This window comes from Bombus vosnesenskii, unplaced genomic scaffold, assembly GCF_011952255.1.
Source record: "Bombus vosnesenskii isolate JDL3184/JDL3185 unplaced genomic scaffold, Bvos_JDL3184-5_v1.1 scf7180000013263, whole genome shotgun sequence".
NCBI lineage: Eukaryota > Metazoa > Arthropoda > Insecta > Hymenoptera > Apidae > Bombus > Bombus vosnesenskii.
In genome coordinates this window covers 9,215,979-9,238,782 of record NW_022882923.1, presented here as the reverse complement: position 1 = coordinate 9,238,782, position 22,804 = coordinate 9,215,979, and the positions used below count along the sequence as shown (strand labels likewise).

The window sequence follows — 22,804 nt, the reverse complement described above, 5'->3', positions numbered from 1 at the left end:
GCGTCGCGAACGAGGATCGCTTTAGCACGGCATACAGGATGTTCCGGTATCGACGGTACAATCGGCGAGAAGGTGATCCTACGTGAAAAAAAGAACAAATCAAAAATATACAGGTAATTGGTTGGTAATTGGTGGTACAAGCGGAAAGGGGGTGATTCTACGCGAAAAAGGAAGTCGAAAATATAGAATAAAAATTTTTTTTTTTTTAATTTTTCCATCGAGACAACGATCTACAGTGAGATTCGTTATAACGAGACGCGATAAAGTGCACGCGTACCGAGCCAAAATTCAAAGTCGATTTTCTCGAAAACAAAGCCTCGAACGAAAAATTTGTATTCCATATTTTCGACTTCTTTTTTCGCCTAGAATCACTTCCTTTCCGCTTGTACCACCAGTTACCAAGCACCCTGTATAGAATAAGATTTTATCCGAGCGATCACGCTATCGAGACTTTGCTTCGTATTCGACAAAAATCGTATTTGAAGATTCGTCAAAAGCATCGAAACTTGGCTAATTCCGGTCTGGATGAAAGCGAAGAATCGACAAGAATCTGTTCTACGTATGAAAATAAGTAAAAAATGTAGGTAATAAATACTTTTCGTAGGATGTTTCGTTTACGAGAAAATGAAACTCGAAACTTGACCGAGCACGCGTGAGCCAACCCAATTCTTAATCAAACGCGGTGAAGATTCTACTTTCTTTAAAACCAGCCTTTGAAAGTCAGTTTTCTCGAAAATCGAGTCTCAAATGATTTCCAAGCCTGAAATAAAAAAAGAAAAAAAAATGTGTTCTATATTTTCGATCTGTTTTTTAAATACGGAACCAGCCCCTCCTCGATTCTACCATCGATACTGGAACACCCTGTGTATAGCTTTCTAGTCGGGCTTACAAGGTCGACCGTTCACCGTTCCACGAAATTCGCGACACGTTCTAACGTAGCGACGGTATTGGTGAGGAATGGCAGCTCGTTCCGTGGCACAGGAAGCTCGTCATGGAATCGAGCGTTAAATACGTTCGGTACGCCGATCGAAGTAGTTGGCTATCGAGAGAGGCAAGGAAGGAGAAAGAGGGCCACGAGACGAAACGTCGGCAGAGGTTGCTGAACTTTCTACGAACGATTAGCGCGCGCGCACGATGGCATCGTTCGCATCGGTAGTTTAGCCAGAAAACGGAGCTTCGGGGGCATATTGTCACGTAACGTGAGCGCGTGGAAGTCGAACAGCATTCCCTTCGCGTGGTCGTTGCTCCTACTTTCGCGGATTCATCATGGTACCGCTTTCAAGTTCACTGATCGTCCGAAACTTTCGACGCGTGATCCTGCGTCTATTAAGCTGCGTCCTCACCGAGCCAACCAACGACCAACAACTTTTTCTCGCCTGCTGTTGCTGCATGTTCCAAACGGTAGGTAGCCAACTCTCAGAAGCCTGCGATCAACTCCGTCATTTTCTAACTTTCTCAGTTTCATCATCTGCAAACGTGATTATATGGTATTAAACTTCTCGAAGAGACAAATTATTTACAAACTATCTTTATAAGCTTATTTATCGTAAAAAAAAAAAAAAAGAAGAAAATAACATAAATAAGGATAAATTCCAGTTCGGTACACGCTTTCTTTTCTTTTAAATTATGGAGTTAATCGATGTAGCTTGCGAGCCGCTCAAATACCAATTTATACGGACGTATTGTTCACCGTCGAAACGGTATAATCAGAGGAACACGTCGAAGCGATATTTGTTTTTAGTATTGTAGCAGGTTGTCTACGCGCGAATGTGTTGTGAAACAGCGGAGAAACTGTACGTACCGAAGGAACGTTTGTTTCTTTATTTTCCTTTGATCTTCGTCGAAACAGGCAACAGGTAGTAACCCTTTTGTTATGGACTGCGGAAACGCGAAGAAACAAAGAAGATGGGGCAACGATCGGGCAACTTTTTCAACAAGTATGGCATATGGACGAGTTAGTTATTCGTTGCTGCTTCAGCGAGCAAACAGCTTGAGAAAATACGAAGAGACGACGCGCGATAAACAATAATTTTTTCAAAAAACATTGGGACATGGACCGAAGGTTCCTCGTTGTCGAGGACTTTAGACATAGCCATCCTAGGGATCATCGACGATTCCTTTCCCTTTATGCTTTCTCTTCGCTTCTCTTCGTCGGACGTTGCAGCCGATGAAAGACGAAACGTGGATGGATGGGAAAGCATCGTGGAAAAGATGGACAACGTCGTAGCAGATAGAGGACCGCGTGGGCCGTGCGATTCCGCGACACTCGGGTACGTGGATCGCGTCATCCTTCTATTCTCGGATCGTCTAATTGTTCTAATTAAGAGGATTGCAGCTCTGGAATAACTCGACGAGTTTATATTTGTCCATGGACGCAGATGCGAGGGAAACGTGTTAACGGGTTGAGGAACGAGGAGTAGCAACGGCAGAGACCATCGAAATGAAACCGTTGCCGAGACGAAGATGGACGACGCGATGTTCTACCTTTGATCGTTTACGCTTTACATCTCCCGGCACCGACCTCCTTTTGCGAAGTTGGTTGAAAAGCCGTGGACTACGTTTAGACCGGAGATCTTTCTCGAGTGCTCTCGGGACTCTGATCCGGTTGGCAACTGGAGAGAAAACGAGGGAGGAAGAGCGAAAAAGAGGGAAGAGAAGGAAGAGCAGCGAAGAAAGAGGATGAAACGATAAAGTCGAGAAGACGAAGTTGAATCGAAGAGGTAGGAGACTAAGGGAAGCAGCGAGTCAACGAAGTAGGCATTTACGAAAATGTAGGACGCAAGCGTAACTCTTCGAATACAGTAGTCCTGCACTTATCGGAACTCGTAGAGGTACAAACATGTACAATCGAAGTCCATATAATAGAAACTCGCCAATTTCTCCCACTGTCCACTATGCTTTGTTCGTATAATAAAAGTTCGCGTTCGGATAAGTGAATCGAACCGGCAAAAGTTAATCGAAAATCGATTTCGTTCGAATAAATGCAGTCCTAATGGGTGACGATTCAACTGGCCTACGATTTGTCTATAGACGATCGCTCTGAAATTCTCAAATAACGAAATCGGTATCGATCGGGCTGTGAATAAGAAAGTGAGAAGAAGCGATAGATAGCGGCAGGTAGGTAACGGTGGATGCAATTTTTATCGAACAGATAGGCGAGATGTGCGTAAAGACGAGGCAGACGGAGCGACAGAGCGACGAATGAAAGAGCGGGCAAAGAAACTAACGCGAACAGAGACGAAAACGGAGAGAAAGACGAGGACGAAGATGAAAAGGAAAATGAAAATGAAGAACGAACGACTGACGAAGACTCCTCTGGTGAAGAAGTAGGAGGAAGAGTAGAAGGAGAAGGAGAACGACCACCTATACAAGGACCTACGCGGCCAGTGGGAATGGAATGCAGGTACGAGTCCAGTCGGCGACTTTACTCTTGCCTCCTCACCTCCTGATCAGCCTCCTTCACCTTTTCGTTCTTTTCTTCTTCCTCCTCTTCTCTTCTTTCTTCTCTTTTCTCCTCTCTTCTCGATGCCTCTACTAGGGAGCAGACCCGCTGCTCACCGAATCACCGTCGTGTTCCACCTACCGGCTTCACCACCTACTACTACTCTGCAGCTCGTACCACTTCTACCATTCTATACCGCTACTACTAATAATGATATCACCGCCGCTATTGTCACTGTCATCTGCCTCGATGCGGTCTTTTGCATCTACTCACAAACTAGTTATTAATTCTCATGTTACAATCATTTCGGATCGCGATCCTTTGTCGACCAAGTATCGTAGTTTTTCTATTATGCTATATCGCACTATATACGCGTAAATATAATGTACGGCCACTGTGTGCAATCGCGATAGTCGAGTCTCGTTGCAGCGCTAACGATACTTTTTAACGTTTCGTATGAAACTCGTAATGTATTCGTTGCTGATTGTCGCGTCAATTTTAGAAAAATTCGTTGGGTGTTTGGCAGAATTTGCGAAATCGACGGCAACAAGAAATATATAGACGGAATGTGGGAATAGAAAACGACGGAGTTTTTCTTTTTTACAAGGAAAGCGTGAAACTGACGCGTGAAAGCGGGACGACGATAATTCGAGATCGAATTTGGCGATTAGGGTCGATCACCCAGCAGCGGTGGCGGTGGAAGGGTCTGCAAGTGGAATGCGGTCGACGCGAGGCCCTGCCGTGGGAGACAGCCGAACGACTACACTGACTTACTAGTACATACATCCGGATTCGTTGTTGACCATGCGATTCGTTGATTTATCAACCTAAACGACTCTTCTATTCTCAGCTAACCAACTCTGTTCCTTGTTAATTTCCTCGTTTCATCGCCTAAATACACGATTGATATTCAATTCTCAAGAAAGTAAATGGCTTACTCGTACAAGTTCGTCTATCGCGAGAAAATGACACGAATTATTATTCGTAAATTCTAAGGTAAATTTAAAAGGCTTCTAAACGAGTCTGCTATTAACTTGCTCGTATTACTCTTCGATTCTATGTTCACGAGCCTCGTGTCGAATTACGAGAAGGCATTCCGGTATGATCGCTCGAAGATGGATTCGTCGTCGATATCCTCGACTGTAGTGGAAGTACGCCACGGGTATCATCGTGCGAACGACGCACGGAATACCAAACGAACACGGCGGAGAAACGATAGGAAACTTCGGTTGGCCGCGGTTAGCACGGTTGCTCGACTTTGCTATTCTCTTGTTACTATTCGCTCTGCTGGACTTTGTCTCGGTCTATAGAATCTACGCGAATAGACGAGGAACGTTAAGGATCTCGATCTCGATCGAATATCGAGAAATACCGATGCTTCCGCCGTTCAAGGTGGCAAGACGAGCGGTCATCGTTTCAAGGTTACGAATACCGATGTCCGTCGCCATTATAATATGATAATTCGCATCGATGATTCTTCGATGAATAATGGAGGACTAGTGGCGTCGTGTGCGTTATGTCATTGTCAATCTCGGCGCGTTACGATACACAGGAACCGCTTCATAATAGATCAGCCACGATTCGCGTCCCCCGACGTTTCCTCGTTTCGTTTTCGCGTCCGATTTATCGCCGTTACCTTGAATCCCAAATCAATCCGCTGTCCTGGATCGTTTTTCGCGTTCGATCGGAAAGAAAGAAGATCGTTGCTCTGTTTTCAACGGATTCTGCGCGTGATTTAGAATCTCGCGGTTTTGCGAGTCAATTGCGATCGAGCTGGATAGCGTTCTTCCGATTTTTGCGCGCGTTTCTTTGCGGTTCTTGTTGAAAGGCAAATATTTTCTCGCGAAATAGTTCTCGTGGTCGATCGTGTTCAACGAAGCTTGTTCCTTGCTAACACGAATTTCCAGCAGGAATTCTCGATAGTGTTCGTACGGGCCATTGAATTTGGATCGAGGACGAATGCGCAGGAATTGGAACAGTCACAGCAGGCATTTAGGTATTTTCGAGGTATTTTCCAGGCTGTCGATTCTAGACGCGAGATCACAACATTCTTGCGCAATTGTCAAATACCCATGCGCGACAGTGACAAGTTTGGAAATCAATCGGCAATGATAAATAACGAGACTTACAAGTATTGTGCTAATATTGTATTGATAAATTTCGTACAAGAAGATGCAGACGTCGTGTCGTTCTTTAATCAAAAATCTCTATGATCGAACGTTTGAAAATGAACGGTGAATGTAAATCAACTTCAGATAAATATCAGAGAGAAATGAAGGAACGAGAACGAATTCGATGATAAGTGTTGGCGAACGAAAAGCAGACCAACGAATGGTCAATTGCAGGTGCGACGCAGTCCTTGCGAGTTCCACGCTTTTCTATATCTATACGCGTATACGTCCATGTGCATAGAAACGTGCACGCGTATACGTAGAACGGCCATAGTCTCAGCGTGGGACCAAAGCGACTCAAAAAGTCGCACGCCGTGCAGAGGCTCTCAGGCAACGAACGCGGCGAACTTGAATGCGGCTCGCGAATAGAGAGACGAACCGCGGCTTCCACGAAATCTTCAATGCACCTTTCAACCGTGGGCTCGACCGTTTGAAAGAGTTTGCCTCCCTACGTCTTCTATCTTCGATCCATCGAACTGGCAGCCTGCTACGAGAGAAACCGGCTACGCAAATTTTCGCTCCTCTCTGGTCAACAACGTTTCAAACTTCTCGCGATTGTACACCAGTAAAAACCGTTTTGACCCTGCGAAACTAACTTCTAAACGCTTCATCTTCTTCCCTTTCGATTCGTAGCTTCGGAAGAGAGGGTCTGGTTTCTGGATGTTGGAAACGTCGTTGTGATCTCGCTGGATGAGTCTCGGAGGGACACAATGGATGCTGGTTTGAATCGTTGTAGTCATGCTCGTCGCCGTGATTATAGCCGACGCGGTTGTCTACGCAACGGTATAATTCGTCGTAACGAGAGCAGCAGCTGGTGTTCCTGTCCAGGTGAAGAAAGAGGAGCGAGTGGAAGAAAAGAAAGAAGAAGGGAGGGGGAAAGAGAGACGGAAGAACGAAAGAAAAGACGGAAGCGGACGCGGCAGAGGAGAGGAGCGAAAAGAGCGAACACTGAGAGAGCGCTTCTCAGGCTTTTCCGCTCGCATTCCCACTCGCGTTCGGTCTAATCGCGATGAAGAAGGAAGGCAGTTGGGGGCCGCGGGCCCGAAAAAGGGAGCTCGGGATGGGCACGTGTCTCGAACAGGACATCTGCCTCTAAAAAGGACCCACTGTTACGTCCCTATTATATCGTTTACCTTAGCAGCGAACCGCGTCCCATCCCTTCCTTTCGCGTTCTTCGTCTTCCTTTCCCTTGCTCCGAGAGAGCGCGTCTAAGACGAGCAGCTGCCCTTTTCCCTCGTAAACCGGACTACACACCTGCCCTTCTTCCAGTGTTAGGAGGGTGACCGTTAACCAACTCCGAGGTAATCGTCGTTTCACCGGACGAAAGTGAAAAACCGTTACTGTGAAATCTTCACAGATACCCGGATCATTTACGAGAGAAAGAAGAGAGGAAGAAAGAAAGAAAAAAAGAAAGAAAAAGAAATCTGTGTGGCGAAGAAGGTCGGAATAGACGAACGGATGGACGAGAGCGGAAGAGCGTTCCAGACGACCCGATATAACGGCGCCTACCGGAAGGAGCCGCGGATGATCGGTGGCCGGTAGTCTTGTCGAGCTAAAACAGCACTCGTGACCGTTTTAAATGCAGCACGCGTGCACGAGACTGGTGGAATCGGCAGCGGCGAATTGGCCAGCGGCTTTCGAGGATGGTCAGCGATTGTAGGTGACGGAATGTAACGAGCGTCGCGGTGCTTCTATTTCTGCGCGTCGGACGTCGACCTGCAGACGGCTCCCAGACTACACGCGTTAATAACCACCACGGTGGACCTCGGAGAGAAACGAGCCGCGTCTGTCTCGATCCATAAACACGTGCCTAGATCTTTCCGCGTATTACGAGCTTCGCGAAAACTGGGTCGTCCACTCGGTCTGACTACGAAACATCGTTTCTACTGTACGGCGCGCCGCTATTCGACTAAATCCTTGGCGGAGCGGATTCAAAAATATACCGGCCAGAGTCGACAGTTAGACGCGACGGATCGCAGGATGGGTTCCTAGAAGGCATACCTTGCTTCTGGCACGCGTATACTCGCGCGACTCTCTATCAACTGCGTGGAACGTGGCTTTAAACAGCTAACGGACATTCTCAGCCAAACATTTCTTACGACTTTCTATCCGAGATCTGCAACAGAAAGGAAAACAATCTCTGTAGGTGTAGGTGTACGGCCAATCGAAGGTGAAAAAAAGCAGGTCAAAATCGATCGTCGTCTATCGGAAAGGAGAGAGTTTCACCGAAGGGAAGTTTCGAAAGGGGCGGCACTGTCGTCATCGGCATTCTAACCAAGCTCGTCCGCTTTTAAATGAACGACCCCTCGACAACGAAATCGTTTGCGTACGCGCTTATGCGTATGCATGTATTGCACGAACGTGCATACGGACGAATACCTTCTAGGTACGAAAGGAAGCCAACTTCCTTCCTACGTTCGATGTCACGCGCACCACCGTTTATATAATCCATCCTGTGACGTCAGGCTGTTTAATCCATTCATTACTGGATCATTGCGCTCTTTCTCTCTCTCTCTCTCTCTTTCTGCGCTATGTAGAAGCATGTATCAGAGCGAAGGGAGAAACGACAAAGAACGCATCCGATATCGAATGATTCGTCAAGAAATTTGCGAAATATATTTCCACGTGTACCCTGCTACGCGAGTATATACGAACATCTGTATGGTGTAACTCGATCAGAAACCTGATGTTGTTATCATATTTTCAACGTTCTGATAAAAGAACGTTTCTCAGTTGTCGATTGCCTAATAACGACAGTCGTATCGCGTTACGGTGCTAGAGAAATTTCAGTGTTCTATATAACGCACACTCGTGAAACATTTCTACGGTAAGCGTTGAAATACCCTCGCGAACCTCTAGGTTCGTAGTAATCTGAAAGTGTCCAAATGTATGTGCCAATGCACGCATAAGGTATACTGTAACGGATTCTATCTTGGCCTACAGGAAAATCAGTCGAGCTGGGAGGAATCGTGCGCGTTGTGTGGTAACGACGAGTGGGCGGACACGTATCCGATACCGATAGAACAATTCGAATTTTCGCTAACCGAATCTCGTCGGTCGATAGAGAACTGCGTTTATCGCAACTTCCGCCGTAGCTTGGTACAAAAGTTCCACTTTATTAGAATCACAAAAATGTCAAATATAAACCGAGTGAACGTTTCCATCTTGACATTGTTTTAAACGTGACGAGGAGTATCAGAATCGAGGTTTCTCGAGTTTCGCAACGTCCGGTATTCCGGAACGGTCGAACGAGGGTTTTCCTCGATCGACGCTCGCGAAGAGGAACACGAGGCCAGTGAATAGACTTAAAGAGTCGCGGTTGCACGCACACCGCTCCGAATGATAACGAGAGAAGTAGAAGCGGAACGTTGGCGGAATAACGATCGTTTTCCGTGCAACCGTATCTTCGTGTGCCCTCTCCGGACAAAACTTATTCCGGTGTGGTCACCTCTGACGTAAACGTGCTCTCTGCCACTCGATAAGAATTCTGACGCCGCGCATTCAGAGCCACGGACGAGGGAAAGGGGAAGCCTAGCGCGAAGGGGAAAGGGGCCGTTCAACGGAATCGGATATCGATACGAGCAGTAAAGATTACGAAACTGAACTACGCTAATAGCAAATCGTCCATGCGATAATCTTCGACAACGAGATAAACTAAATTACATACGTAATTGTCATGTTTTTCCTTCGTAATGACTAAATTCGACGTTTATGCAAATTTGTATTTTAACAAATGTAACTAGAGGAATGGTACCTATGCGTATTGGGCTGCAAATTCGAAATTCAGCGAATGAGACTTTAAGTAGGATGTTTGTATCAGTGAATTTTTGAAAAATAAGCCAAGGGATAGAAAATTACAATTTAAAGGAAGCAACGATTCGTTGGAAACATTTGATCTGGAGAACGTGGCAAAAATAATCGGTAGGTTGCTAAAAATTTTAAGCAGCTGTAACACGTGGTATAATGGCGTATTTCGATACGAAGTGGATTCGGACGGTCTCGTTCAGTCGCGACGATGTGACGCTAATCGCGTGTCACGTGTAGGACACGGTAACGCGTTTAAGCGAATAGTAATTTAGACGAGTGCGGGACAGAAGGTGAAGAAGGGTAAAAAGAGTATGTTAAAGTTTGCACGGATTCCTTTCATTTTACTCGTGTCGGTAGAATCTGAAAAGACCTGTTGCGCGTGCTGCTTTTCGTCGTTTCCTTTCATGACGATGCGTGGATGTGGACACGCGAGCTCACGACGATTTCCTGCGAATGCACATATATGTACACGTACGTTACAGGTATTTACGCAACTAAGCATTCGAGCTTGGCGCAGGTGGCGCTATGACGCAAACGATTTATTGCTTATTCGCCGTCTGCCTGATATCGAGACCGTCGACTTTAATACAAAAAATAACGTGCCTTCGTTGTTTAATTTCGTCTATCAATTTTGCAAGCGAACGCGCCTAATCGCGGTCGAACTTTCGTTATCGTTGTGAAACTTGAAGCGATGTATGGACTGCGGCGAAAGTAATAATACGCATACGTTTTGTCGTTATAAATAAATATGCAAATACCTGATGTTATTTTCAGTTTGCCGTAGGCTTTGAGCTCTTACGTCGTAATTTTACCCTTGTTTCAATATTTTAAGATCTTAATATTTTAACGTTTTGCCGATAGACGGGAAACGTTTGAGCAAATTCAAATTTTTCCGAATATAAGCCAAGAAATGGAGTGTAAATAATGGTTTGTTTCACCTACCACGTATTATCGCGAGTACGTTGCCTTGAATATTTTATACATTTATGTATTTTTTTTTTTTTTTACATTATATTAGAAATATTTGCATCTAAATTTCTCATAAATACATCAACGTTCACGGCCTAATTATTGCTTACCATTATGAAATTATTATCGTAGATAGTCGAAAGACTTCTACTTCCAAGTACTGTATATGCGATTAGCTTCGATTCGCGAGCGGTCTCCGCGCTAATGCTTGGAACAACGCAGCAATAGAGTAGCAGTGACGTCAAGGAGAGAAATCGAAATGTATATGTACGAGCGTAGAAGATTCGCACGGAAGATTCGAGTGCGTTGACCCAGTTATAGAACGAGCGAAAGATAAACTTCTGGATTAACCAACTGGCCAATGAATTCGACATTTTTTTCTTCCCCTGTCCCTTCTTCCGATCATACGAACTCTTTGTTGCTTCGACTCGCTCGAATGACTGTACGAATCGACGAGGGTCTCGATCGCCCAATTATTCGCGTTTAATTACGCGCGGATAATAATCGCGGGATATCGTGGAATCAATAACGAATATCACGTCGGCTGATTTTCACACGCTCAAATAACGGAGCCGCTATCCTCCGCTGGTAATAAACAGGAGGACTAAGCGGCTTGTTAACGTTTCAGCCAGCACTCGTAAAACATTTACCCACGAATGTTACTATCGTGGCTATCGAGGAAACTGGGGTTCGTTAACCTTTCTTAAATCGTGTTCGCCAAACCTTGCCTAGGAAAAAGTACACATCGTGAGTCGAAATTCGTGGTATAAGCGAAGTTCTCTGAACAGTTACTTGGCCATTGGCGTTGTAACTATCCTTCTTTCCTCTTATCCCAATGGAAAATTTAACGGATCGTGTAAAAAGATAAAGAAGCAACGATTAGTTGATAGGTGAGTTTACCCTCGAACCTTGAACGGTGAACTGAATTGTTGCGGGAAACGTGTGGGAAAAAGTATTTACTACGAGGCGAACGAAGAGTTTGCGGTTCATTCATGGCGAGTATCTGAATGACGGGAGAAAGAGGGAACGACGATCTATGCACAAGACGTGGTGCGCAAGGGACACGCACACCCATACCCATAGATGTACGCGTGTGCTGCAACGGCTTAAATAAATGGACTGATTCATACGTGAGCATCCTCTGATCGCGCGTACCCCGTTCTCGTCCTTTCGGTCTTCTCGAAATATTTCCATCATCGACGAGATTACCGCGAATACCGAAATTCTCGAATTAGATTCCTGTGCCGTTTATATAAGGCAGCGGTATTCCGCTCTCCTAAAATATACTGCATATTATCTCGAATCGAGTTTTATAAGAGACTCGATTAACGGATTAACAAATAACAATAGTAATACATTCGCGACCCACCACGTTACAAAATAGGTACCACGAATTCTAAACGGAGAAAAATCTAAAATCTGTAAAATTCGACGATTTACCTAAAAGTTTTTGAAGCTGTGCTACTTAAACATTATTAATGAATTGGAAATTTGTTAAACTATTCTGTCCCCTTTTCTTAAAGTGTCGTATCTACCACCCGAGAAAAACGATATTTTATCGTATTCTTTGTCGTTCTTTATTCCGTTTCGAGTATTCATACGGTATTGTTATAAGAAAATACGTATATGAAGATACGTAGGAAAGAACGAAAATAATACATATATTCGACCGCGTATTGTGTCTCTTCCCAATCCAGCAGATACGAACGTGCATTATGAAACGACCCATATGTAAACTACCCACACATCCGATACTAGCGTTTAGATAAATGATGCTTGTAAAAACCTCTAGCGATGGCGCATTGTAAAGCGAGCGGGTTGTAAAACACATAGCTAAGGCGGTCGTAAAACGCAGCAAGAACTTGCTAAATAAAGCGCGAACCGAAGACGCGTGTAAGTATGTAGGTATATACGTCGACTACTGTTTCTCCGTCTTTGGCAGCTTCCATGTGCGCGAATATTTCCTTAATCATTATCGTCGTTGCCACGTACCGACGCTTCATTCATTTTCTAAGAAAACCATCGAAGAACGCTAGAGACGCGAGATGATGCGCGAAAGTTTTCTCGGTTTCATACGATCTATCGATGACGTTGCTTTTTTAAATAATTTATTCCTAACATTGCTATCGACGTATGAGCAAAGTATGTCACTTTGTAGATAAAAATTGTAATACGTTCAGATAATTGGATATTCGGGAGATGGATGTTCGGCTTTACTGTATTTTGACCATGCAAAATCGATAGAACTTTTCCACTCAGCTGATAAGAGCTTTCGGCTTGAAATTCCGAAATTGAGAACCTCTGCACTTCGAAGAAGTTCCCACGCTGCGCTTCGAGTCGCACACAGCTATGTCACGTCTAAGTAGATACGTAGCCGACGCTCAGTGGCCGGACCAACCGATAGAACTTGGTTGATTGGCCGATCCGTGAGCCGATTACGAGAGAACAAGCACGCTTGCTCGCGTACAGACCTATCGAGCGTCCTTGCGTTCGGCTGATCGCGATATCATCGAGTTCGGTGAATCTATAATCCGTCGATATCGATTGCATCTGGATCCATAGTTCTCGTTACGGTAAATTTCGTCCATCGCGAGGAGAATTTGAAAGGAAATAACACTTCGGTGTCGTTTTATTCGACTCAAAGTGCCACTGTCTCCTAGATTTCTAATAACCAAACAATAAGAGTATAAAAGACTGCGGATTTGTGCGCATTTATGGAAAATTCAAAGGTACAGGGATGCATAGAATGCGCAAAACACGGAAAAACGCGTACGATATGGAAAATACAGTTCCCGTTACGATATTTAATAGGTGAAACGAATCTCCGTCTATGATAGGTTCTACTCTTTAAATTATTTTCATAAAACTACGAATTCGTCATCGATATGCGCAATCTAGCAATAAGAATTCGAACGGTAACGATACTCCGAACTAGATCCAACTCTCTGGAGTATGTTCATCGTGACTGCCACCTCGATGTAACATCATCCACGGAACGAACGAATTCTTCATTCGCACGCATCTCGTCGTCGCTGTTAACGATAATCGCTGCTTTATCCCGACTAAAATTTAGTTCACGCGTCGGTCACGAGTCGGGAAAATCGCGTGACTCGACACTCGGTGTCGCGTGTTTCGCAGTTGCTGCGAGTCGCAGATTCTTAGATGAGAATCTTCGATATCTGGTGGATAACGAGCAGCGGGAAGAATCGTAAAAGAAAAAAAGGAAGGGACCAGCGAGGACTAGTGAGTCACTTGGGCGGAACATTCTATATACGTGCGAATGGAAGGAGACGGAAGCAGAGGAGCTAGAAGAAAGGGAGAGGGATGGAAGGCGACGAAGAGGGAGAAATATTCTCGCCGCGTGAGTGCGCGAGAGCGGCACGGACAGCCAAAGTTGAACGAACCCACGCGCGACCCGAAGCTTGCTAATTTTTTAAAGACCCAACGCCGATTGGTGCTACCTACCGCTATCGACGACGATCGGCGAACGACCGACGACCTACTTGCTATTCGTTGTCTCTTACACCTCCGACGTGGTCGTTCCTTTTCTCTGCCTTCCCCTCTCTTCGTTGTTCCGCTTCAAAGAATCGCCGCGAACCAGCGAAAGAAATTCAATTCTTTTGGCCAACGCGTTCCCACGATCGTACGCGATCGATGCGATTTCTTTCGTACGACTTTAGCAGGACCATATCGATCGAAGATAAAATTTCGTAGAGAGAGAATTCCGTGTACGATGGATGGCAGAAGCTTTTTACACGTACAATGGAAATGTCCTCTATCTGTCTACCATTTCGAAACAACCGTGGAAACCGAACGCTTATTAGCTTTTAGCGGCCATTTTTCTTCGTTCCAAGTTGAAATATTCAATCATTATTTGACGACAGACTGTATAATATATTATTCGGAAGGTCGAAGCACGGAGAATATCAAATACTCGGAAGGCACGTACCTTGAGAAACGATGAAACGGTAGCGCTAAACTTTCGCGAAAGATCCAGTGTTGGTTATCGTGGCGTCGTATCGACGTGGATAGTAGCCGAAAAAGATCGGTGCCGACGAGGTTGGCGCGATAAACGAACGCTAGTAGTCTGTTTACACCGAACGAGTTCACAGCCGGTGTAATTCCGGCACGTGTAAAACTCTCAAGGACGAGGCGTGTCTCGGGACGCGTTACGCAAGCGAAAAACCGAAGCGATGCGAGAAACGCCTCGCGTTTCTCTAATTAGCTGGCCGGTAGTGTTTCAGCGATAGGGTAGGCGAGATGAGATCAGACGAAACGGGACGAGACGAAAAGACGAACAGCGAGAAAATGAAGGAGAGAACGAAAGAAAAAAAAGAAAAGGTTCATTGGATGGGAGAGAAGGGTGTGCAGTTTCGTGGAGTCACGTAATCGCAACGCACGTGCGTAGGAGCCCGCAAGAATTCGCGCACGCGTTAATCGCATGACGTCAACGCGCGTCTCGGAACAGCTGACCGCATTCCACGATAATTGTTTTGCATAACCGCGTGCTACCGAGGCGTCGATTCCTCGCGAAAGAGGGCAACAAGCACTTTTCACCAGTCCATTCGACGATTCGCTCTCTCCAGTAGAAAAAGAGAGGAAAAAAAAAAACACGGAGGATGGTCGGAGCGACGATTTCGCGAATACGCGACGAGAAAGGAGACGGAGGTGAGATCCGCGGAACGCGTGACGAGAAGAACTCTTGGAAGGGAGAAAATTTGAAAGGGGCCTCATCGTCGTAGATCCGCGTGGTGGGGATCCTCTAGATCTGCGACGGCCCTGTCCGGTCGTCGATAGTTTCGCGGCCAGCGCGTTGGCTTTTAAAGTTTAAAGAGCCAATCGCGAGGACGGTGCTGTTGATGGCGCTGGCGATACAGGGAGTAGCGGAGTAGTAAAGTAGCAGCGTTTAGGCATGTCAGGGGTTCTCAAACGAAAGGCTCGGTACGACAGCGAGGTTCACGGCACAGCCAAACGGACTTTTAAAACGCCTTATAGAGTTTGCGAGCTTCGAACGCGAGAGAGACGCGCGTGTCGAGGGACGAGACGACTTGCCGTTCACGATGAGCTTAAGGAATGCTACGGGAAAAGGAGCAACGAGAATATCTACGCCATATAAGGTCCTGCTTACCGGTGCGGTGGCTCGCCTCCCAAGTCCCGTACGAGTAACGCGGGTTCACGCAGCTCGAGAAATCTACGACTTCCGTCCGAGGCGATTGAACACCGGGGTCTTGAAGCTGTTTTCACGGCCTGAATTGCCACGTTTAACGTTGTATCGCGTTACAGCATTATACTTAACACCGTCGCGTCTAACACCGTTTGTGGTTTTTGCACGAGAGTCGTGTCACAACGTGTCGCGACGTGGCTTTCGGACCGGAAGCCTCAAACGGTGTTAGACGCGGCAATGTCGAACATAACGACGTTAAGCGTAATCGAATACTGGCTTTCCCTTTTTGCGCGGAGAAACGAACCGAGGATGATGACGGTTTTGTGAATCTTCTGACGCGAAACGCGCAATATATGTTATATATACATAGCACATAGTTGTCGCGTGATAATCGCGTTAGCAGAGAAACAACGACACAGAGCCACCAACAGTAGCGAGAGTTTCACTCGATAGACACGGCGACATCGAGATAACGGCGACGTCGGTGCGCTGCTTTCGCGATAACCTATGTGGCTGGAATCCATTTTGCAACTAGTTCGATCGAGAAAGCCGAGAATCTGAATAAGTACATCCTTGACGTAATCGTCGATCGTAGATAGATTAATCAATGAGAAGCTGGATTTTCTCGAAATGGTTGACGTCGCGAGAGGTTAGGGTACGACGTAATCCGAGACACAGTTCCAAAGATTGGTCATGCGGCTGGATCTCTCGTTCGCTGGTGAAACGCTATCGCGCTGGACTCTGAACCGAAACTACTCGGTTACTTAACGGTGAGCGGGAAGAAACGGAGAAAAAAAAAGAAAAAAAGAAATAAAAGAAACAAATAAGTGTAAATCATGGTGCGCTATCGTTCTTAATATTTCTCATTTACATTCTTATTCATTCAGTTGCGGAATAAACGGTGCTCAGGCAGCTCGAGCGGATAAAGTCGAATTTACGATTACGCGATAACGCTTGGTCGGAATGAAGGAAGACGATACGTCGGTGCATTTCAATAACGCTAACGTTACTGCCACCGACTCGATATCGCGACGCCGTTCGTTCGATAAAGCGACGCTCCCCGCGGCCCATCCGGCTCGTGTATTCCCACTCGCGCGAAAACCGTCTTTTTCGTCGGCCGATAGCGAACGTTCCTTTTCTCGTCCAGGGTTACAAGTGCATTCGCACGGGAGGAGCGTACGTTGCCATGATAGAACACGCAGAAGCGAACAAAGCTCGTTTTGCATATACGTGGCGGCACCGATACATACGTATACTCGGCACAGAGTACATATGTACAGCAAGCGCAGCAGACCGTCTCGTCTCGTCGTGGCTCAGACCTTAATGACGTCATTATCTCTAATTAGAATTCCCATAGTGGCAGCGGCCGTCTCTACCGGCACCCCGTTACACCTACTGCGGCTACTGTTCCCCTCGTCGGCCGTCCTACGTGCCGAGAAGAAAAAGCAGATACCCGTTGAAAAACGCGGAAGACGATCGCCTGCGTCTCTCGCGACACGACTATGCCCGGATTTTTCTTTTCCACCGGTTCGGTGAGGCGACATCGAATTCCCCCTTCAGACGCGACATACAACTCGCGATTTTGCGTTATCGTACGAATTTTTGCGTGCAGTTCGAAGCACGTCGAATCGTTCGCCACTGCGTTTTTCAACGGGGCGAACACGAAGATCTGCGATTAATTTCTTCGTCGCATTCGGTTAAAAAGAAACACGGGTGTCGCGACACGTCGACCCAACTACCGTTGATCGACGAGCTTCCTCGTTTCCGCGTATTTACGCTCTTTCGACGTTTCAAAGGCGTGTATGCTCGTGCGAACACGCACACGCGTCTTGAATAATACTCGCGTAACAGGGTGTCGCGGTGACACAACTCCGCTCGGCCGATTTTGTTTCTCTCGAGTGACAATGCGTCGCGAGCAACAGAGACGCCGCGATCAGAATGAAAGAACAAAAGCGCACCGAGCAGATAGAACGGGAAGGGTGAAAGAGACAGAACGAGAAACGCGTACGACCAAAGTCATGCGCGACCGGCCTGTGTGTGTAAGTATGTATGCACGATTCCGCGGCCCTTCCGCCGCCGTTAACGCTGTTACCGCCGTCACCGTCGTCACCGCCGGCGACCGGCACGAACTTCCACCACCACCATCCAGTCATCGTTGCTCCCACCCCCGCTTCGGCCTCCTTGTACCTCTCTTTTTCTCTCCACCGTATCTCGCGACTTCTCGCGTCGTTTGTTCTTTCGTCGTGCTGAAATCGTGACGTCAGGCCAGATACCTGTTGCATGCGATGCGTTAGGCACAGAGCGAGAAGCGTTGGTGCGTTCGACGACGGTGCGATCGAATGAAAGTAGACGGAGACGAGGAGCGATCGGACGAAATTCGTCGACGGTCGAAAATTCCAAGACATCTCGAGTGACGCGCGCGATCGAGGATTCAGGTTTCTATTTAGAGCCGAAACCGTATTAGATTATCCAAAAAGAGTTGGAACGATCCAAGTTGTTCTATGGAAATTCTGTAAAATCGAAATGGACGATCTGGTAGAAAAAGAGAAAAGATCACAAGGGACGATTGATCGCCGATCGATTATTAAACGGTAATTTTCTATTTTCATCGGCTAGTGAAAAACGGCTATTCATCAACGAGTGGCCTAACAGAAGCAACAGAGCTTGCGTAAAATTTGTATTCTTTCTGAAAAGCTTTAAACGTTTCGCCTAGAAGGATTTAATCAAAGAATGTTTAAAGATTTTTGGAAGCCTGGTACGGTAGTAGAAACGAATCGTCCAATTTGCGCACGGAGAAAGAGGGGCGTGATAGGAACTCGGCGAGAGTTCTCGAGCGTGTAAAAGCTCGCGAGGGAAGGAAAGAACGGGCGAGAGAACAGCTCGAGCGTCTATCGCGAATGGCGGAAGAAGCGGCAGTAGCGAATGCGGTCACTGTCTTCCTGTAAAGATCGGAATCAACGAAAATAGACGAAGCTCGGAGCTGGCTTGTTTGGAAGCGTGCCAATGATGCGACGAGGCGCCGCAGAAAAACTTGTACAGGGCAGCTCGTAGAAGTTCGTCCGATCCTTTCACGGCAGGATGGTACTTGCACGTAGCCGCTGCTTCGTGACCGAGCACGCGTCTGACCGCAAACGGATCATTCTACTGCGAGATTGTTGGTTGGGGCCCGCGATCCATTATCGTCCCCGAATTATTTCGGGCCATTAGCGGTATCGGGACCGTTTTGTTGCTCGAATAGGATGGAAAAAAACCGATCGTACTCGTCTTTGCGGGTAAAACAGATGTACGAACGTGTCCACGTTCGTGGCTCCGCGGTCTCGCAATTTAGAAAAGTAATTATCGCTTCTAGAATTGATAAAAGGCAAATAGACATACGGGCAACGATAAACAGGGACAACGTTCTCGATGACTTCCTTTCCAGTGGCTCTCTTTTTATCACGATCCCTCGTTGCTTTTAATACACACGGAAATGCAAGGAATTCTGTTGAAAGTCGGAGCAATAATTGGATTCATTAATGGGTGAACGATCGCTAGAGTAAAAGAAGACGAGACTTAACGGGACTGCTACCATAAAACAGTTCTATTTTTCAAGAATTTGACCCACTACAGGTACTTTTTCTTTACGCGTTATAAATTCATAGCCAATCGATATTCCTGGTAATAAACTTCCGCGCTTTTCGATACGAAACCTATGCTTTTCCTCCCTCTCTTATTATTAAATACAGACAGATGGAGCGTCGAAGCGTCGTTATCGGTGCAATCCTGCGAATTCGATTTCGAGGCGATTGGCGTTCGTTCTGCGATCAGAGGCGGAGGAACGGGGTTGAGAACCGCGGTCTTAGAACGTCGGCCGTGTCGGTACATAAATAGAACGGTGGACCTTAACGCGCACTTTTGCGTCTTTATGTAACTTGGCCAAATTTATGGTCGTTATCTATTTAATAATACGCGGATTTACTTGCGCCATTTGCCAACATCAAACGATCCTACGTACACGCGTGCACGGCTGCGCACGTGCGCACATACGCGGCCAGCGTAAATTTCGCGTGAGTGCGTTCACCTTCTCGATTCCATCGCTCTTTCTTTACGGACTCGAGTGCCGAGCTGTTAATTCTTCTCGGTCGAGCGAATCGCCGACCGAGTATTACGACTTGATCGAGGATTCCTCGCCCGAACAACGATATATATCGTCTTTCTGTTGGAAAGCTCGCCGTTTGCAGTTTATCAATTTGACGGGGAACGAAAAAGGCAAGCGACAAGGTACGATCAGCTAACGAGGGTATCGGCGAATCCGCTGCTGAAGGAAAACAGGGATGAAACGTGTCGTTCGACACGTGGCCGGGGGATGCGACGAGACACGCGTCGCGACGTACATGCAAGGCGTTTGTCGCGATTTGCGCGCGAATCGCACGTACGAAATCGGAGGAAATATGCAAGTACATTCCAGCGATATCGACGCGGCATCGGCAACGGCGTTCTATTTCGCATCGTTCTATTTATGCGGCGTGAACTGTATGATACGTTGCGACGACAGTGTGTACGCCTTTGATCGCCTTCATTTTGTCCAACTTTCTCTCATTCGTTAATTTTTAACGACTCGATCCTTAAAAAAAAAAAAAAAAGAAAAAAAGAGGAAAGAAAAAAGGAAAAGTAACTGTTCTCATTACTGCACGTACCTTCTTCTCCTTTGAAAGTCGAAGAATCGTCAAAGTCCGGTAACCAGCGTGAACGGATAAAAGTGTCTTTTAAAATCATCGGAAAATGTGGATGCGAGGCATCGATTCGAAATATCGAACGATCCAGGAAAAAGAGAAAAGTCTCGATTAATATCGGCAAGTCGGTCGAGAAGGAATTCATTTTTTTAATCGAGCGTGCAAGGTAGATGAGACGGCACACATACACATCCACACACACACAGACGAAGCACTGGCTGGTAGAAGCTCGAGTGACGCGAATTCACAAGCTGTCAAACATAAACGTAAACGACCGACCGGCAGACGGACGAGGACTGACTAGGGCAGTCGATCGCTCGTGGATTCCCTGTTCTATCTCTCTCTTTCTCCCCTTCCCCCTGTCGATGCTCGCTCGCTCCCACCCGTCTCCCGCTTCGTTCCTTCTGTTCTTTCTCGCTCGGGTCCCAGTTCGCTCGCTTTTCCTTCCTTCTTCCTACAACGAGTCATCTCCCTCTCTGTTCGACCTTCTCCTGCTATTGGTTTCTCTTTTCGTCCATCTGCCACCTTCGCGACACAGTGAAGCGTGCGCGTAAAGACGGCAGAGGAAAGGGAAGGGAAGGGAAAAGAAGGGAAGGGGAAGCCACGAGGTCGGAAAACACGGAAATTACGGATTGAAAAGATGAAACGTTATCGAGCGCAAGTGGATCGAACGTGCGACTAAAACTTACTCGGAAGAACGAACACGAGGCCGAAGATCGTCCCGTTTCCACGACTACGCTCGCCACGTTGTCTCCTCGTGGAAAAAAAGAAACGAGCCACGACGCAGACGGCCAAATGAAAACGAAACCGGAAGCGGAAATGACTACAAAAACGGAAACAAAAACAAACGGAAACGCGGGAAAAAGGATATCGTGTTATCGTGGTAGCTAGCACGGAATAACGAGGCACGATGGAAAAATAACTAAAATATACTCGGCGAATGGCAAGCAAAGACGCGTAGAATCGACGAAAGCGAGCAAGTTGGCTGCGATTTGAGGCAGAGCAGAGGGAACGATCATCCTAATTTCGTTTTTGGTCTGTTCGTCGATCGATGTCGGAAAATTACGCGAAATTTCAACGAGAAATCTCGAAGCTGACGTCTCGGTTATAAAATCGTCTCGTAGTTTTTCGCCAAAAGATCTGAACGTGGCGCGCTCTCATGGCAACGAGACGAGGCAGCTCTGCCGTTTCATAAAATGGCTGACTCTCTTGTTCCTTGTCTTAGACTTTACCTCTATTTCCTTGTTCCAGCCAGCGAATATTACGCGTGACGCGTGCACGATAAAAATCCGCTCGACGGATCCGCATCTACGCTCTTTATCTCTCTCTACCGCTCCGGCACAGCCGATCGATTGCTCCGTCTTTTCCTCGTCGTTCGTCGTTCTCTCTTTGAGTCGAACGCTACGAGTTTTTGTACCGTTAAAAAGCTACACGACGTCGCTGTTCAACGAAACGCAACGTCAATTCGCGAAACGTCTACGTCGAAGCGAATTTTCGTCTACGCCTCGATCGCAGAAGGGACGCGTTGCGTCGTAAGAAACGCGCTTGCGAGATTATTTTATTAGCTCGGACAACTTTCGAAATTATTTCGCTATAGTCGAGCGAATTATTCGATACCTTTATCGGAGCGTCGGAAGTGAGAAACGTCACGTACGGAGAAAGGAAGTCGCTTGGTTAATTTCGAAACGAAAAGATCAATGTATTCTTTTACATAACGTTGGTTCGAAGGAGTTCGAGTTGGCGTCTCACGAGTAATTGCGCAAGAAGAATTCCATAAGGGCGATACGACGCGCGATTCTTATCGCGTTTATACGCGTACGATGGCTCGCGCGCGAGCGCCAGGTAAATGCGATTACAACTGTAATGGTTACGAACACAGCCGTGTAAAGTGGCCGCGTGACGTTCACGTGGAGAATAGCAGTGCTTAATGGCCGCTCCATGCTACTAATTGCTCGATCGAATACGATTACACTCCGGCGGAAACGCGAGCCAGACCGTCCGTTACGTTCGCATTATCGGCCACGAGCCCGTAAAATCGCAACAAGAATCGAAGGGCCCCGGCTTTGTGGTTATATCGGCTGCTCTCTGTTCGACCTGTCGATGAACTTTCTTTCTTCTCGATCAGCAAATAGATCTACGCTTACGTGGTTTCGGCGGAAGACACGGGACAGGCTAACGCCGACTCCTCGAAATATCGCAGACGTATAAAATTGTCGTGGCGATGCCGGCGCATGCAAATAGAAAATAGAAATGAGTTTAGAAATAGCGTCGCCTGTCGTCGGCCTAGAATTCGATCGGTCGTAGCCCACTGCGACACTGTTTCGGCTTACTTGGAACGCGTATCGTCTCGTCTCGTCTCGTCTCGTCTCGTTTCGCGCTGTGTCGCCTCGTCTCGCCGCATCGAGACGAATATTCCGAGGAGAGCTTCGAATCTACGGCAGAGAACACGACAGATCCAAACACGATTCTCTTCGCACGGAAGCGTTTTTAACATTCGATACGTTGTCCGTCAGTCTTGCGTTATCGAAATTGTCTGTAT

At 46.7% G+C, this 22,804-nt stretch overlaps 1 long non-coding RNA gene across 1 annotated transcript; it reads right to left on the bottom strand.

The window, feature by feature from the left end:
* Positions 1 to 779: 779 nt before the first annotated feature.
* LOC117232228 lies at positions 780 to 21,262 on the bottom strand. Its single transcript, XR_004493089.1, has 3 exons — positions 20,230 to 21,262; positions 7,615 to 7,729; positions 780 to 1,468 (listed from the first exon to the last, which is right to left on the bottom strand). It is a non-coding gene; the product is annotated as an uncharacterized LOC117232228 (long non-coding RNA).
* Positions 21,263 to 22,804: the final 1,542 nt, after the last annotated feature.